General features: G+C 38.2%; 1 protein-coding gene and 1 long non-coding RNA gene across 3 annotated transcripts in view; one reads left to right on the top strand and one right to left on the bottom strand.

Moving 5' to 3' along the window:
* The window catches only part of LOC138318713 (delta-like protein D), a 75819-nt gene that overhangs the window by 9366 nt on the left and 50332 nt on the right, over positions 1 to 16121 (top strand). Inside the window, exon 1 of one of the 2 annotated variants that reach the window (XM_069261350.1) lies at positions 746 to 859. The exons of the other annotated variant lie outside the window; for it this stretch is intronic. The gene's annotated coding sequence lies outside the window, so the exon portion shown is untranslated. Of the gene's footprint in view, positions 1 to 745; positions 860 to 16121 lie in introns of those variants that run through there. 2 annotated transcript variants of the gene reach the window in all.
* LOC138318716 (uncharacterized) overlaps positions 1 to 16121 on the bottom strand; it is a 60000-nt gene that overhangs the window by 22060 nt on the left and 21819 nt on the right. The gene's annotated exons all lie outside the window — the stretch shown is intronic.

The following is a 16121-nucleotide window of genomic DNA, read 5'->3' as shown; positions in this document are numbered from 1 at the left end:
TACAGTAGTTGAAATAAAGCAACTTAAATTAGTTCAATTTTGAAAATGGTTTGAAAATATCTAAACAGTTCCTTGATAACCTATCACTTGTATGCAGTTTACAAGCGTGATTTAGAAATCGATTTAACTATAAAAGTCAAGGTCATACATATACTAGCTTTAACCTTGAGTATTCTGCCTGTAGTCTTAAGTACTACAATATACAGTGTTACTGTGAGGCTAGTGTAAAACATTGCCAAGGAATGTGTTCCAGAATCAATTTACCTCACTTTGTTTTTTAATTTTTACACTGAAATCTGAGGCACAGAATCAATAAAATACTGAACGCTTTACCAGTTTATATCAAAGGCCCTATACAACGGTGTTGATATCAAATTTAGAACAAAATATCGGAAAACATATACACACTCTTACTAAACCATTGCATACATATCGGTCCATTAATGATTCTTTTACAGTCTAATTTCAGTCTGTATTATTGTGCAATTGAAAGTGAATATTAATAAGATATGTGTAATAATTCAAATATGGTAACATGATTTGGTGAATTTTTCACCAACAAAACTTTAATTGTTGGGTGAAGGTTTAGTCATAGTGTCGCTATGGGGTGTGGTAGGCACTCCAGCTAAGCACATAGTTACAGAAAATGACTGAGGCAGAAATTAAGAAAGCACTCTTATTGTTTTCCATATTAATGCATGATGTAATTGGATGAAGTAATGCTTTTAACTGGAAATAGAAATTTCTAAATGCATAAATTGAGCTCATTGCAAGATAAAAGTCATTGTGATTGTATAGTCACAGAAATGATTGTAAAATAGGATCTAACACCAGAATTAGGAATGTGGAATATTATTTGGTGAGTATTGAAGCTATTTCACATTATTATTATTTATAAGTAAAATATAGAAATTTGATATTATTAGATATATATAAAATCTTATTTGGAGTTGGTACATGTCTTGCTAAATGTGTAAGGTCAGATCTAGTTCATAGTTTACTCCATTATAAAACATTTTTGAGTGATTTGGAGAGTAGTTTGGTGTAAGTTGATTTTTCATTTAACTCTGAACATTCCTCATTTATAAAACTGCCCAAAGGAAATGTTCTAAAGTTTAAGTTGCCAAGTACTCTTAAAAGGGAGGTAAAATCATTGAAAGATCATTGATGAAACAAAATAAAGGTCTTATTATCACATAAACATATATACATCAATAAATTTCAGTTAAGCGTTACATAGTCCAACCAGCCTATTAGGACAACTGCCATTTGGAGATTTGAGACAGACTTGTTACTGTATGTAAATTAGCTAAGAATCTGGTCTCTGGACGCTCGTTCCACAGACACAACATTGTTATTCATACCTGTACTCTAAGTCTCGTTAACATGATTAATGCACACCTTTAGTCGCCGTCATGGTCAAATGTGCCCCATTACCATTTCAGCATGCACGATGACATCATATATCAACTTTTGCAATTGATCCCCATCACTCTGGCTAAATTGAATCCTCAGGAAGCCTTTGATACCTGGCCATCTGTAATGTTATTTAAATTGATTTGGTCTTGCCAATGAAACTGTACTAAATGGGTTACAAGTACTTTTCGTCATACACGTAATTCTGGGATATCTGTATGAAATTATGAATCTTTTTCTGTTTGTTTCCCCAAATTTTGTCTGGAGGTTGTCTCCCTTTTTTTATAATTTATGGCATCTTACATTTTTGTAAGATCTTAACAAGTTTCTTCTGACCCTTCAAATTATCTTTAAAGAAATCTCCAAGGGTTATGGTTGGATGGGGGTTGGGGTATACATAAAATAGTGACTAATGTCGTCTGAGCACAGTTATTGTGGAACCAGAAAAAAGCGCAGTGCATTGGCGGCACAGTGCATGCACAGAGGTTTCAAGGCTCCTCAGCACCATCAAACATAAATGAGAGACCATTGAAGCCAATTGAAAGGCTCGTCCTAAAGAGGTTGATGGTGGAATCAGAGAGGTTTCATCTACTTTATCACTGTGAAGAGGGACGGACACCGTAGTGCAACTTGTCATTGGTATCGAAATCAGCCAATCAAAGCTGGTAGCTTTTACCCTCTCGTTAGCAAACAATTATCATGATTAGAAGACTGTAAGAAGATATTTTTTAATGCTTGTGCTTTTGTGTGAGATTTCATAAAGAATTACCCCCAAAACAGAAATAAGAAAATAAAAAGAATTAACAATAATCAGTTGTTCGAATCTGCTGGCTCTTGTTTTTCACTCAAACACCAGCGGTTCAATTCACTGTATATGAAAAATTATGGATATCCCTGGCAGCATGAAGAATGCTCTGGTTTCCAGTGACAATCCGAATCTTCACACACTTCCAAGTAACTTTAATTCTAAAGAAAACAGACATTTCATTGCAACACAGATATAACATTTGAAGATCAAGGGTTGAACATCACTGGTTCAGGGTACAAAGCTCTTGGATACAAATTTCAGAGATTGATTGATAATACAGACCTAGGGCTACTTGAATAATGAAAGTTTAATTGAATGTTTTTGTTTCATTTTCAGTAAGACATTATTTGAGGGGTGTTTTCCTGCAGACTGAAATTTTGTTTGTGTTATAGTTATGAAAGTTGATTGGCATATTTAAACAATGCTATCTTTAAAGCCATTAGATAAAGTTCTGAGAATCAAGTTAGAGATTGTAGCCCTGTGTTGGTTCGTGTGGCAAACCTTTGTGTGTGCTAGAGTTTGTGGCCGGTTTGCTGTAAGGGTTGTGACCACAGCTGAGGTGTTATTGAATATGAATCATTCTGTGTTAAAAACTAGAAACATGTTCATTGAAATCAATTATTATGGCTTACTTGTAGACAAAGGCATACCTCTCTTTGCCTGGCGTTCCTCAGAACTGTTGGTGACAATATTTGTCTAATAGGTACTCCTTATAACCAAACACTGGCGCTATTGTCAGGTCTAAAAGACAAATTCCACTCTCAATAAGTGTGTTTGCCATTCATTACCCTCCAACTGCTATAATCAATAGTCTTTATAACCTTAATTGTGTCCATCATTGCCTGTTTATCTGGGTGACCTATTGGACAACAGTACAGACCTTAGGTTCATGGTACTCGGACCTATTTGTTATGATGGACAGTGGTCTTGTGTAAGCTGTGGTAATATTTGTGTCCTTCCTTCGACTGGTTTCCTTGGAGAAGGGGGCTAAGTGTGGTCCAAAATCTTGTGTTATTGATAGCTGCATGTGTACATTAAAACTTGGTCATATATGACCATTGATGAAGTTTACAGAGTTAAGAAAAGACGAGTGTGTTTGTAGTTGGGTTTTTTTAAATGCAATTTATGAAATGATTATTAATTACACTGTACTTGCGAACTGGGCTTTGTTGTCAGCCAATACCTACATTGTAGAAGTTTCTTAGTTTGACTCCATAGTTGGGGAAGCATTTTTCCAATTTCAAGAAAGTTTCCCAAGTTAAATACATGCCACATTCTTGTTCTATTTAATACCCAATAGTAATCACCTATTCTGTCCACCTATTCTGTCTACCCACCTGTCTGTGCACAATTGAATTTAGGAGATTTTTTCAATAAACAATAAGGTTACCTGGTACTGCTATTACTTGAAATTGCACATATCAGTATCTTACGGATTATAAGTCGCACATGAGTATAAGCGGCATAGGCCTTTTTTTCACAATTTCTTTTCAGTTTTTCTACATGTATTAATTTAAAAGCCGCACCTGATATAGCCTTAGGTATATGCTAATGTGTGATATGGTTTTGAATTTTTCCTTTTGAGATATCCAAGATGGTCGCCAGTACCTTACTTCCTGTTTTGAACACTTTGAACTATATAGTGCCAGTACTAGTAAACAGATTTAAATAAATTTTAAGTCTGCCTGTGTCGATAGAGTATTCGGTCTAGACAAAGAATGAAATGTTATTCCACTCATCATAATGTATTTGTAGGGAAACATAAAAAATCAGATAATTAAATGTCAACTGTTGGCCGACTTTTGTTAAAATAACAATTACACATATTTGTTAAGTTTGATCTGAAATGACCTATCATAAACAGAATACATGTATATATGTGATGTATTTTTTTTTACTGAAATTAGCTATCCTTTTCGTTTCCTTGATCTATGTAATTATCTTGTTTATGGTGTTATATATTATTTATGACAAAGGTAAAAGCATTGTGTCAGAGAGTCATTGAATTAAGGCGTTTTCCTCTAATCAGATGATATTCCATTCATGGAGGGCTTTGTGCAGAATATTGCTGTGTAAGCAGCTATATTTTATTAAATGAGATACAATACATTTTCGTGTTCACATCATTAATGTTGAAAATCACTAAAATTCCCCTATAATTAAAAACTATGCAGAATTTATAATTACCAAGGGGTGGGAACCATTGTATTTCCCTGGCTAGGATATTAATTTTTTATTCAAACTTTTTTCTGTGATCTTGATGTAAAAGTACAGTAATAAGGCTAAATTACTAATTCACCTAATTAATTACTTTTCTTAAGGTTTATTATAGTTAACAAGCTGTTGCTCTTTCTAATCTTTAACCCGAGAGAGGTATGGTATACAGTTTTACGTTACAAACCCAGCCTACTGGAGGTCTCATATCTACAGATACTGCTAATGGCATGAGAATCATTATTTTATCCTGATATCTACTGAGTTTGTTTGTTACTGAGTGCGATATTTTGCTTATGTCACCAGTGTCATATACAACCGCTAGTATCTTAATGGATGAGTGAGAGGAAAATGGCTGTTTTTTCTACGGCATTTTGAATTTTGAATTTATTGATAGTGTAAGCTTATAAGATTTATGTGATAAACATGCGAGATTTGATGAAATTTGTATCTCCAAGGCTCCAAAAATAAAAAAACTTCCAAAACTTGTTTGATATATCTAAATTAACTCTCATTTTTGGAAGTTCTGTAACAGATAAAATGAAACTTAATTTTTTCTAATAAAGAAAAAAAATCTGTAATTGATTTCCTTTTACAATCACTTAAGTATTATCACTTCCGAACATTCGACAGTGCGGAAGTGATTCAGGAGGATTCTGGATGGGAAGGGGAACAACCCATCTGATTTCCAACTGGTTAATGGTACATAATGATAAGTATTATACAATATAAATGCCATGGTACAGTTAAAGCAACAAGAGCTAGATATTAGAGTTATTTACTTGATATTGGAACTATTTGTTATAAGGATAACATTTTATTGATGGGAAAAAGGCTAAATTGATACCACTGTATATATATACGTATCAGCAGTTAACATGATGCTCTCAATTTAGCAATTTTAGGTAAAACTTCTTTGGCAACATTTGTGATTTGTAAAAGCATGTATAAAATCCTTAAATATTGCCTTTATTTAATGGAATTTGAAATATATATAAAATGTTGGGGAAATTTCTTTATCAGTCATTCTATCGGCTGCAGGTATTACGAGTAATGACTATTTCTGTGATAAAGTCGGTTGAAGACGAACCTTTTGAAATAAAGGGAATGAAAAGAAATTAAATTTTATACAGAAAAGGCTTTAAAAATGTCAGATAGTTGTTATCATTTCCTGCTTTAGTTTATATGATCTTTATCTATCAAATTAAAAATCGGGACGGACAAGGTCACATGGGGAGGTCATGTGACCAGGAGTGTGGTAGACAATGGTCGGAACCAGATCATGATCATTACCATCAGTTACCAGTGTGTAAATGCTTTTCCCCTTGAATGGCCACCAATCGAGTTAAATTGTGACTAAATTCTTCTACATGATTTTGGCTAGCGTATTGTCCACTTATACAATTAAAATAAAGACTTAGAAAGAGGTGGTCATGCGTGCACTTCGTAACCCACTAGTTTTCAATGGCGTACCTGTATCATGTATATCGACAAGACTTCTAAATAACCAAATATTTGTCAGGTTCTGTGCAGGTGATAAGATAAAACCAATATAATGCATACAAAAATCTGTTGTTTATCGGAAACGACAGACATAAAACGTATATATACTCTGTCTAACTGCTCGTTTTTAGTTAACAGAATTCTTCAGGATCCCTCGAGATTTACAAACTTGGAACAAACATATTCAAAAACTCCATGTGCTCCGTTATATCTAACATGCCTTATCATGTGAATTGGTTGGAGCAAAAAGTGAAAAACCAATAATTCCACCGTGCAATTTGCACCCTATCGATATACAAGTTAAAAAGTTGCCCAATAAAATTTGTTTCACATTCGATATAAAGTGAAATTTGATTAGAAGCACCCTGGGCGAGATATACTTGGCCTGGCAACTTTGTTTCCGTGGTTCAGTCAATAGGCACAGTGGAAGCCAGATCGATCAATGGCCGACAGCATATATTATTCAACGGGTCCTATTCTCTCATGATCTTGAAGAAAGCACTGAAAGAATTTTTGTTTTCAATTCTCTGTTTTAAAATTTATTCATGCAAAGAATTTATTGTAGCATTCCAACATTTTTCTGTTTAATAAAAAAGACACCGAATTGCATTTTCATCATTTATGTGGGACCGATCCCGTGATGAGCGATAGGTTTGGGACTTGTTGGGACCGGGTATTCAACAACAGCCATCTTTCTGCTGGAGTTTGAAAGAGAAAGCTTAATTGAGAGCTCCATTGACTAGCATAAATAAGTGATAGAATTGTCACAACTTTGTAGCACTGCCTTATATAATATTAATGGCAACAAGAGGAGGCCCTGGATATCGTGGGAACTTGGTCCGTATCCCTCTAAAAACATGGCACACTGGCCACAACTGTTGATAAATTCGGTCAGATTGTATTTGATGTCCTATAATAGCTATGGTCACATAAAATGGTTGATTTGAGGGTAAAACCTCGTGGTGTAAGACAAGTACCTGTAAACTGGCCTATCATGATAGCCAATGTGCCTACAGAATGATCATACACCTGAAGTACTTAGCTACTGCAGACCCATTGTTGATAAAAAAAACAATTAAGATACCACAGATATTATAATGAATGTTTTTAACTTTTTATTCTATTTTTTTAATTGTCTCGCAGGAAGTAGGATTAAACAGATCATGAAATAGAATAGACTTATAATTCTCACCAAAGAAATCTTCTTTGAGACTCATGAATTATTCAATAATTCCATTGGATCTATCTCCTTTTTCAAATTTGTTTCTACTACAACTATCAACTAAGCCTTGCTGTTCCTAATTCATTAATAAGAATGAATTATCATTGTCTGTATTAGTACCTGGCAGGTTCCCTTTAATATAGCCTTATGTCAGACTGCCATTTTGTTTTTTCTCCCCTCTTCCAAGAAATAATTGTGATATGAACTTCATAAAGTAGTGTATGATAACAAAGCAAAGGTCACTGTGACCTACATTTATCATCCCTGGGTCACTGTGGCCTACATTTACCATCACTGGGTCAATATAACCTACATTTTGACCTACATTTTGATACTGCCAACCCTGAGTTCACATTGATAGATTCCGTACCAAATATGGTGGGTACATCAATCATTCATGGTGTAGCATAAGTTACTATACAAAGTCATTATTTGTATATTCTTGGCACATTGTTTCTCATATGGTAGGCTAGCTAACATGTATAATTCTCTCAATTGTCTTTAAGATAACATTTGTTTATCACTTTTGATATGACAACATGCTTTTATTTTATGATAATCATGACAAATTGCTAATTTGTTATCAATTGCTAAAATGCAAACATCATCTTCCTAAACTGTATAATCCAACCTGTTCATTTTTAGCAACAGAAAATAAAGTTTCATTTTATCTGAAACCACTGTCTAGATCCACATTGTATTTGGAAGATTTCTAAATTTACCAGAGTAGAACTTATGCAGATGTTAAAATACTTGGAAATATATTGTAATGTGAGAAGAATTCCATATGCAGTAAATTAAAGTCATCAGATACATTTTACATCAGGGTCACACAGCTACATACTTACACAAACATCAATGAAAAATCTTTCGTTCCTAAATATCATATGAAATGGAAACTCCATTTCACATTATCTTGCCAAAATGTCTGAGATTCAATCTAGTGTGGTACTCAGATCCCAGAGCATTAGTCAAGAAATGTAGAAAATATGTGTAGATGTTTTAGAAATCCTTAAAAGACCCATGGGAAGTTCTTAATGCTTGGAATAGATACTCAGTTACTTCAATATTGAAAGGAACTTTACGCTTACGCCACAGTTCTAAAGCTAGTTTATCTCCCCCTAGTTGTGAAGGAGCTCGGTTTTATTGATAATTATAAAATCTAGAGACACAGGACCTATCTGCTGTAGGAAATACACGTAATAACAAGCACTACCTGGTTTTTTTTATAATTTTTGTTTGAATCAATTTTCCTGCATTGGCTATGAATTTCAAAATGTCTCTTTCTCACGGTACTAAGGCTGACACTTTGATTATTCTGTGTAAGAAAAACACTTCATGTCATTAAATCATAATGAGATCCACCGTTTCTCAGGAGAGTTCTTAGGAGATTGAAATTTGAGTACCAAAGTGTAGCTGTAACATAACTGGTAGGAGTTGTACAATTAGTAGAGGTATAATCTGCCATAGGTGTTCTGTAAGGTAAGACAATAGCCTGACACCTGAGGATTACACCCTTCTATATCTCCAGACGTAAATATAGATAAAACACTTCATTTTATCTAAGTCGACATACTCTATAGTGTAGCTAAACCATCCCACCCCTCCCTAGACCTAAACATACACACACAAAAAAAAAGTTTGGGTATCAAGTTGTCAGTCGATACCAGTACTGTGATAATTGCTGGACTAGTTTATGGGAAGCCAGGGGAATATTTGTAATATTTGACAAAAACATGTGTAGGATCTAGTTTCCCATAATCCACTGTACTCCCCATGGTGTCTGTGTACAATGTGATCCCACCAATCCCTGTATAGCTCCGAAGCCTTGCCAAAAGTCGCACCTCAAACTGGCGAAGAGTTCTCTCTCACCTGTTTGGACCTTGATTACCTACCTGCACCTTTGTTACCCTCGTTACACCCCCACAACCCTCTCCTTCACCAATCCCTCCTAGAGTTATACCCCCCACAACCCACTCCATCACCAATCCCTCCTAGAGTTTCTTCCACTACTCAATGTTCAACTATTTTAATATGTGGTAGTTATATTGTGGTGTCCCCTAGTGGTAGTTGATGGTAGTATGTATTGTGGTGCCCCCTAATGATAGTTGATGGCATCATGGCTTGTGGTGCCCCCTAGTTGTAGTTGATAGCAGTATGAATAGTGGTTCCCGAACTAGTGGTAGTTGAGAGCAGTATATATATATTGTGGTTCGCTCTAGAGGTAGTTGATGGCAGTATGTATTGTGGTGCCCCCTAGTGGTAGTTGATGGCAGTATATATATTGTGGTGACCCTTGTGGTAGTTGATGGCAGTATATATTGTGGTGCCCCCTAGTGGTAGTTTATGGCTGTATGTATTGTGGTACCCCCTAGTGGTAGTAGATGGAAGTATATATTGTGGTGCTCCCTAATGGTAGTTGATGGCAGTATGTATTGTGGTGCCCCCTAGTGGTTGTTGATGGAAGTATATATTGTGATGCCCCCTAGTGGTAGTAGATGGTAGTATATATTGTTGTGCCCCCTAGTGGTAGTTGATGGTAGTATATATTGTGATGCCCCCTAGGGGTAGTTGATGGCAGTATGTATTATGGTGCCCCCTAGTGGTAGTTGATGGCAGTATGCATCATGGTGCCCCCTAGTGGTAGTTGATGGTAGTATGTATTGTGGTGCCCCCTAGTGGTAGTTGATGGCAGTATGTATTATGGTGCCCTCTAATGGTAGTTGATGGCAGTATGCATCATGGTGCCCCCTAGTGGTAGTAGATGGTAGTATGTATTGTGGTGCCCCCTAGTGGTAGTTGATGGCAGTATGTATTATGGTGCCCCCTAGTGGTAGTTGATGGCAGTATGCATCATGGTGCCCCCTAGTGGTAGTTGATGGTAGTATGTATTGTGGTGCCCCCTAGTGGTTGTTGATGGAAGTATATATTGTGATGCCCCCTAGTGGTAGTAGATGGTAGTATATATTGTTGTGCCCCCTAGTGGTAGTTGATGGTAGTATATATTGTGATGCCCCCTAGGGGTAGTTGATGGCAGTATGTATTATGGTGCCCCCTAGTGGTAGTTGATGGCAGTATGCATCATGGTGCTCCCTAATGGTAGTTGATGGTAGTATGTATTGTGGTGCCCCCTAGTGGTAGTTGATGGCAGTATGTATTATGGTGCCCCCCCTAGTGGTAGTTGATGGCAGTATGTATTATGGTGCCCCCTAGTGGTAGTTGATGGCAGTATGCATCATGGTGCCCCCTAGTGGTAGTTGATGGTAGTATGTATTGTGGTGCCCCCTAGTGGTAGTTGATGACAGTATATATTGTGGTGCCCCCTAGTGGTAGTTGATGGCAGTATGCATCATGGTGCCCCCTAGTGGTAGTTGATGGTAGTATGTATTGTGGTGCCCCCTAGTGGTAGTTGATGACAATATATATTGTGGTGCCCCCTAGTGGTAGTTGATGACAATATATATTGTGGTGCCCCCTAGTGGTAGTTGATGGCTGTTAGTGTTGTGGTGTCCCTATTGGTAGTTGATGGCAGTATGTATTTTGGTGCCTCCTTTTGGTAGTTGATAGCAGTATATATTGTGGTGCCCCCTAGTGTTAGTTGATGGAAGTACATATTGTGGTGCCCCCTAGTGGTCGTTGATGGCAGTATATATTGTGGTGCCCCATTATGGTAGTTGATGGCAGTATATATTGTGGTGCCCCCTAGGGGTAGTTGATGGCTGTATGTATTGTGGTGCCCCCTAGTGGTAGTTGATGGCAGTATATATTGTGGTGCTCCTTTGAGGTAGTTGATGGCAGTATGTATTGTGGTGCCCCCTAGAGGTTGTTGATGGAAGTATATATTGTGGTGCCCCCTAGTTGTAGTTGATGGAAGTATATATATTGGTGCCCCCTAGTGGTAGTTGATGACAGTATATATTGTGGTGCCCCCTAGTGGTAGTTGATGGTAGTAAGTATTGTTGTGCCCCCTATTGGTAGTTAATGGCAGTATATATTGTGGTGCCCCCTAGTGGTAGTTGATGGTAGTATGTATTGTGGTGCCCCCTAGTGGTAGTTGATGGCAGTATGTATTATGGTGCCCTTAATAGTGATAGTTGATGGTAGTATATATATTGTGGAGCCATGATTTTGTTCCTCTAAGCTACAGATTTTAGTAATGATTGTTTTGTGTCCTATATTCCAAAAGATCCCATCCCATTCCCTGTGTTTGTTTTACCTCTCCGTAAACAAAACCACAATTTATTGTTTCTTATCTTTCCTACAAACTTTGGTTTTCTGCCTTATCCATCATAATAGATATTGAAGGGTGACAGGCCAGGGATGCTATTTTTACACCCCCATTTTTCATTCGTCTGTTACATGGCAAGTAAGTTTGATTAATCAACTTTCTCCTTTAAAATGGCAAAGTCTTCTCAAGTATCAGACAAACTTCTTGTTGATTTAGATTAAGGGATCAGCTTCGGTGATGTTGACCATTAAAAAGAATATATAGCTTAAGGTTCTATTCGTGATGGATGTCTACCAGAAATCTTTAAATCTTCTACATTGAAATATTGAAATAGAAAAAGGCATAACAAAAAAAAAGTTAAAAGATAAAAACAAAAAACACCTAAATATTAGCTTTTAAAAGATGTCAAAAGTAAACTCTAGTCATTTAAATGTCATAGACATGATTTGAGCTTATAATTCCCCGGTATATGGAGTTGTCAAATATATTCTTGATTATTCTTTAATATGTTCTTTTCTTTGAGATATGAATTATTTTCTTAATTGTGTTGTGAAGTTTTAGTATTGTAGAATTATTATGAATGGCAAAATCTCAGAACTGGTAGACTATGTGCTAAGCATAAATATTTGATAAATCAAGATGCAATTTTCAACATACATTGAGTTGAAATTCATTGTTTAATTGTAACACAACTAATTTCCCACTGTCGTTAAACAGTGATTAAAGCTTTAACCAACGTTCTCACCGCTATTTACATTGATCTATCTTCCCACTGAAGGAAAGCAGTTCAACTGAAACAAACAGTTATAAATTTTTAAACTTTTGTTGGAAATCCGTGTGAGATTTTTTTATGTTATCAGAGCTTGCATCTTTTGGATGTGATTGAGATTTACTGTGGCGGTGATGTAGTGGGGGTAAACATTGTGATTTGGTGCCTGCTATACCATACAATGGGGATGATAGAGTATTGCCAATAAATTCAATCCCACTGCCATGTTCATTGATAGATTTCTGAGGAAAAAACATGGCTTGTAAATGTACACAACAGCCAATGTTGAAAGGAAAGTTTCCACATTCAATCATTCATGTATACTTGTGGGAGTGGGGATGATGGGGAGAAATAGGGAGATGGAGAATACATAGATGGGGGGTGGGGGTTGCTAGGAGATCATGTGGAAGTGTATACAGATTTGATTTTGGGTTTTTATTACTTTAACGTCCCAATAACAGCCAGGGTCATGTAAGGACATAGAAGGCTTGTTGGTAGAGAAAAGTTGGAGTACCTGGAGAAAAGCAACTATATAGGGGGAGGGGCCAGGGGTGACAAATGAGTAAAGAGGCGGGTGGATGCTGAGGGTAGTGGGGAGGTGTGAGTGGTATATAAATGGAGGGGGAAGGTTAAAGCAATTATGAATAATCTTTTCTGGATCCGTCTTTTACAATGACATGGAGGTCTCTTCATGTTGATCTTTCTTTGCAATGACATTCAATGAGCTAAGGTATGAAGACATCTACACTCAGATCTAATATAATGTTGTATTATTTCCTCAAAATAACCATTAATGAATTATTCCCTATAGTATAGCCAGTATAATTGTTGATTTAATTTCCATATCTTCTTTTTTTCCTCATTTCGGGTTGAATTATTGATATCTTTATTGGGAAGGCATTGTTGGAAGTGTTTATAATGGTAATTTTCCGAGTCAACAAGGTAGCCATTGTTTACTGGCGTACAATACCTGTGGGTAGGACTTATTAATAAAGTGTCGCTATTCACAGATACAGTTGACTTAATCATGAACTCATGAATGAATTAATTTAAAGGTAATTTGTGCTGGGTTTTGTAACTGCGATCTGTCTGGCTAGTCCTGGGTAGAGGTCACGCAGAGAGATTGAGGTCAAACTCTGATGGATTGATATAGATCCTTAGTAGAGTTGATTAAAGGTAGATATTTTTTAGGCCTAAGTAGGGTTCCTGTGACCTTTCTGTCAGCTTTCAGTACACAGGATAAATGAGAGAAATAAAGGTGAAAAACATTCTGAAGTTGGAGATTGTTTGGACAGACTGATGAGCTGATCTTGGTTTTGTTGTTTTTCAGGCTTTATCTGATCAGTTTTATAATCAGTATACTAATAAAATGAGATAGTGATCCACACACAATGCAATAAAACAGAGTGCCGTGAAATCAATCAAACATTATCCAATGATATCACGCACTCTATGATACCGCGACGCAACTTACATAAGAGGGGGCAGTATTCAAACATGTGAGGACGTTGTCACTGATGTCTCGATCGTGTCACAAGGTGAAGCTACTGATGTCTCCTACTGATGTCTGGTGTCACTAGGTGGAGCTACTGATGTCTCCTACTAACATCTCGTGTCACTAGGTGGAGCTACTGATGTCTCCTACTCATGTCTGGTGTCACTAGGTGGAGCTACTGATGTCTCCTACTGACTCTCTGAGCTACTGATGTCTGAGATGTCTCGTGTCAATAAAGATAGATATATCTATACCAAAGGCTTGAGACAGTTCAAGTTGAATACTGTTTATTTCTTTGTAATATGTCTCAAATTAACTCCTCTGTGTCCAAAATTGAACTTGACATTTCCAAGTATTGCTAAAAATGTCCAGGGTTGGACTAAATGCTTCCAAGATTCTAAAACATATGTCCTGAATTGGACTATAAGTGCTCCAGATTGGACTTTTTATCCTATCATTACCATATAGATCTCAGAATTGGCCTGATCATTGATATCCTTGGTTGGATACTATGTGCCCAGAATGGATAATATATGTCCCACATTACTATTCCTGGATACAATATTGTAGTCTCCTGATGCCCAGATAACCTACTGTTACACTGGACCTCACAGTGGGGTGTTCCACTGGACATAAGGACAGCCCTACTGGTGGATGTCCTATGTTCCCACTGAACACTAGAACAGCCCAACTGGTGGACATCCTGTGTTCCCACTGGACATAAGGACAGCCCTACTGGTAGACATCCTGTGTTCCCACTGGACTCTAGCAGAGCCCTACTGGTGGACGTCCTGTGTTCCCACTGGACACTAGAACAGCCCAACTGGTGGACATCCTGTGTTCCCACTGGACACTAGAACAGCCCAACTGGTGGACATCCTGTGTTCCCACTGGACATAAGGACAGCCCTACTGGTAGACATCCTGTGTTCCCACTGGACTCTAGCAGAGCCCTACTGGTGGACGTCCTGTGTTCCCACTGGACACTAGAACAGCCCAACTGGTGGACATCCTGTGTTCTCACTGGACACTAGAACAGCCCAACTGGTGGACATCCTGTGTTCCCACTGGACATAAGGACAGCCCTACTGGTAGACATCCTGTGTTCCCACTGAACACTACGACAACCCTACTGATGGACGTCCTGTGTTCCGTCTGAACACTAGGACAGCCCTACTGGTAGACGTCCTGTGTTCCCACTGGACACTAGGACAGCCCTACTGGTGGACGACCTGTGTTCCCACTGGACACCAGGACAACCCTTCTGAAGGACGTCCTGTGTTCCCACTGGACACTAGACCAGCCCTACTGGTGGACGACCTGTGTTCCCACTTGACACTAGGACAGCCCTATTGGTGGACGTCTAATGTTCTCACTGGACACTAGGACAGCCCTACTGATGGACGTCCTGTGTTCCCACTGGACACTAGACCAGCCCTACTGGTGGACGACCTGTGTTCCCACTGGACATTAGGACAGCCCTATTGGTGGACGTCTAATGTTCTCACTGGACACTAGGACAGCCCTACTGATGGATGTCCTGTGTTCCCACTGGACACTAGACCAGCCCTACTGGTGGACGACCTGTGTTTCCACTGGACATAAGGACAGCCCTACTGGTGGACATCCTGTGTTCCCACTGAACACTACGACAACCCTACTGATGGACGTCCTGTGTTCCAACTGGACACTAGATCAGCCCTACTGGTGGACGACCTGTGTTCCCACTGGACACTAGACCAGCCCTACTGGTTGACGTCTTATGTTCCCACTGGACACAAGGACAGCCCTACTGGTGGACGTCCTGTGTTCCCACTGGACACTAGACCAGCCCTACTGGTGGACGTCCTGTGTTCCTACTGGACAATAGGACAGCCCTACTGATGGACATCCTGTGTTCCCACTTGACACTAGAACAGCCTGGATTAGTGATGCCTCACTGTGTTAGTGGTACCTAAATAACCCCAGCAGCAGAGACATTTCCCAAACTTTGACATGGTTTACACCCTCCTTATCAGTCGACCTGCCTGGTGTTTGTCTATAGGCCTCTTTCATCTCCCTGAGTAGAGTTTGGCTCACCATTACATAAACTTTCATATAAAACACCAACCTGTTCCCTGATCAGCCTGCTAGAGTTCACTGGTCCCTGGAACTCTCCCAGAGGCAGCAGCAGGAGGGAGCGATAGACAGACAGATAGACAGACAGTTAGACATATTTACCAGATAGAAAAACTGATACAGAGATAGGAAGGAGGTCTGAGGACAGAGACTAAAAGAAGGAATCGCTGGGAGGTAGCAGACACAGACAGATAGATGGTCTAAGGAACATTTGATGTGTATAGAAATATGTTATTTGTCTAATGTGATAGACAGAATGTATAAGGAGTAATGATGGAGGAATACAAATTATTATTGATACAGACAAGAAAACAGCAGAGATACACTATAATTGGATAGACAGAAAGAT

Source organism: Argopecten irradians, chromosome 3 (assembly GCF_041381155.1).
Source record: "Argopecten irradians isolate NY chromosome 3, Ai_NY, whole genome shotgun sequence".
Classification (NCBI taxonomy): domain Eukaryota; kingdom Metazoa; phylum Mollusca; class Bivalvia; order Pectinida; family Pectinidae; genus Argopecten; species Argopecten irradians.
The sequence above is the reverse complement of the archived record's forward strand: the minus strand, read 5'-3'. Positions and strand labels throughout refer to the sequence as shown.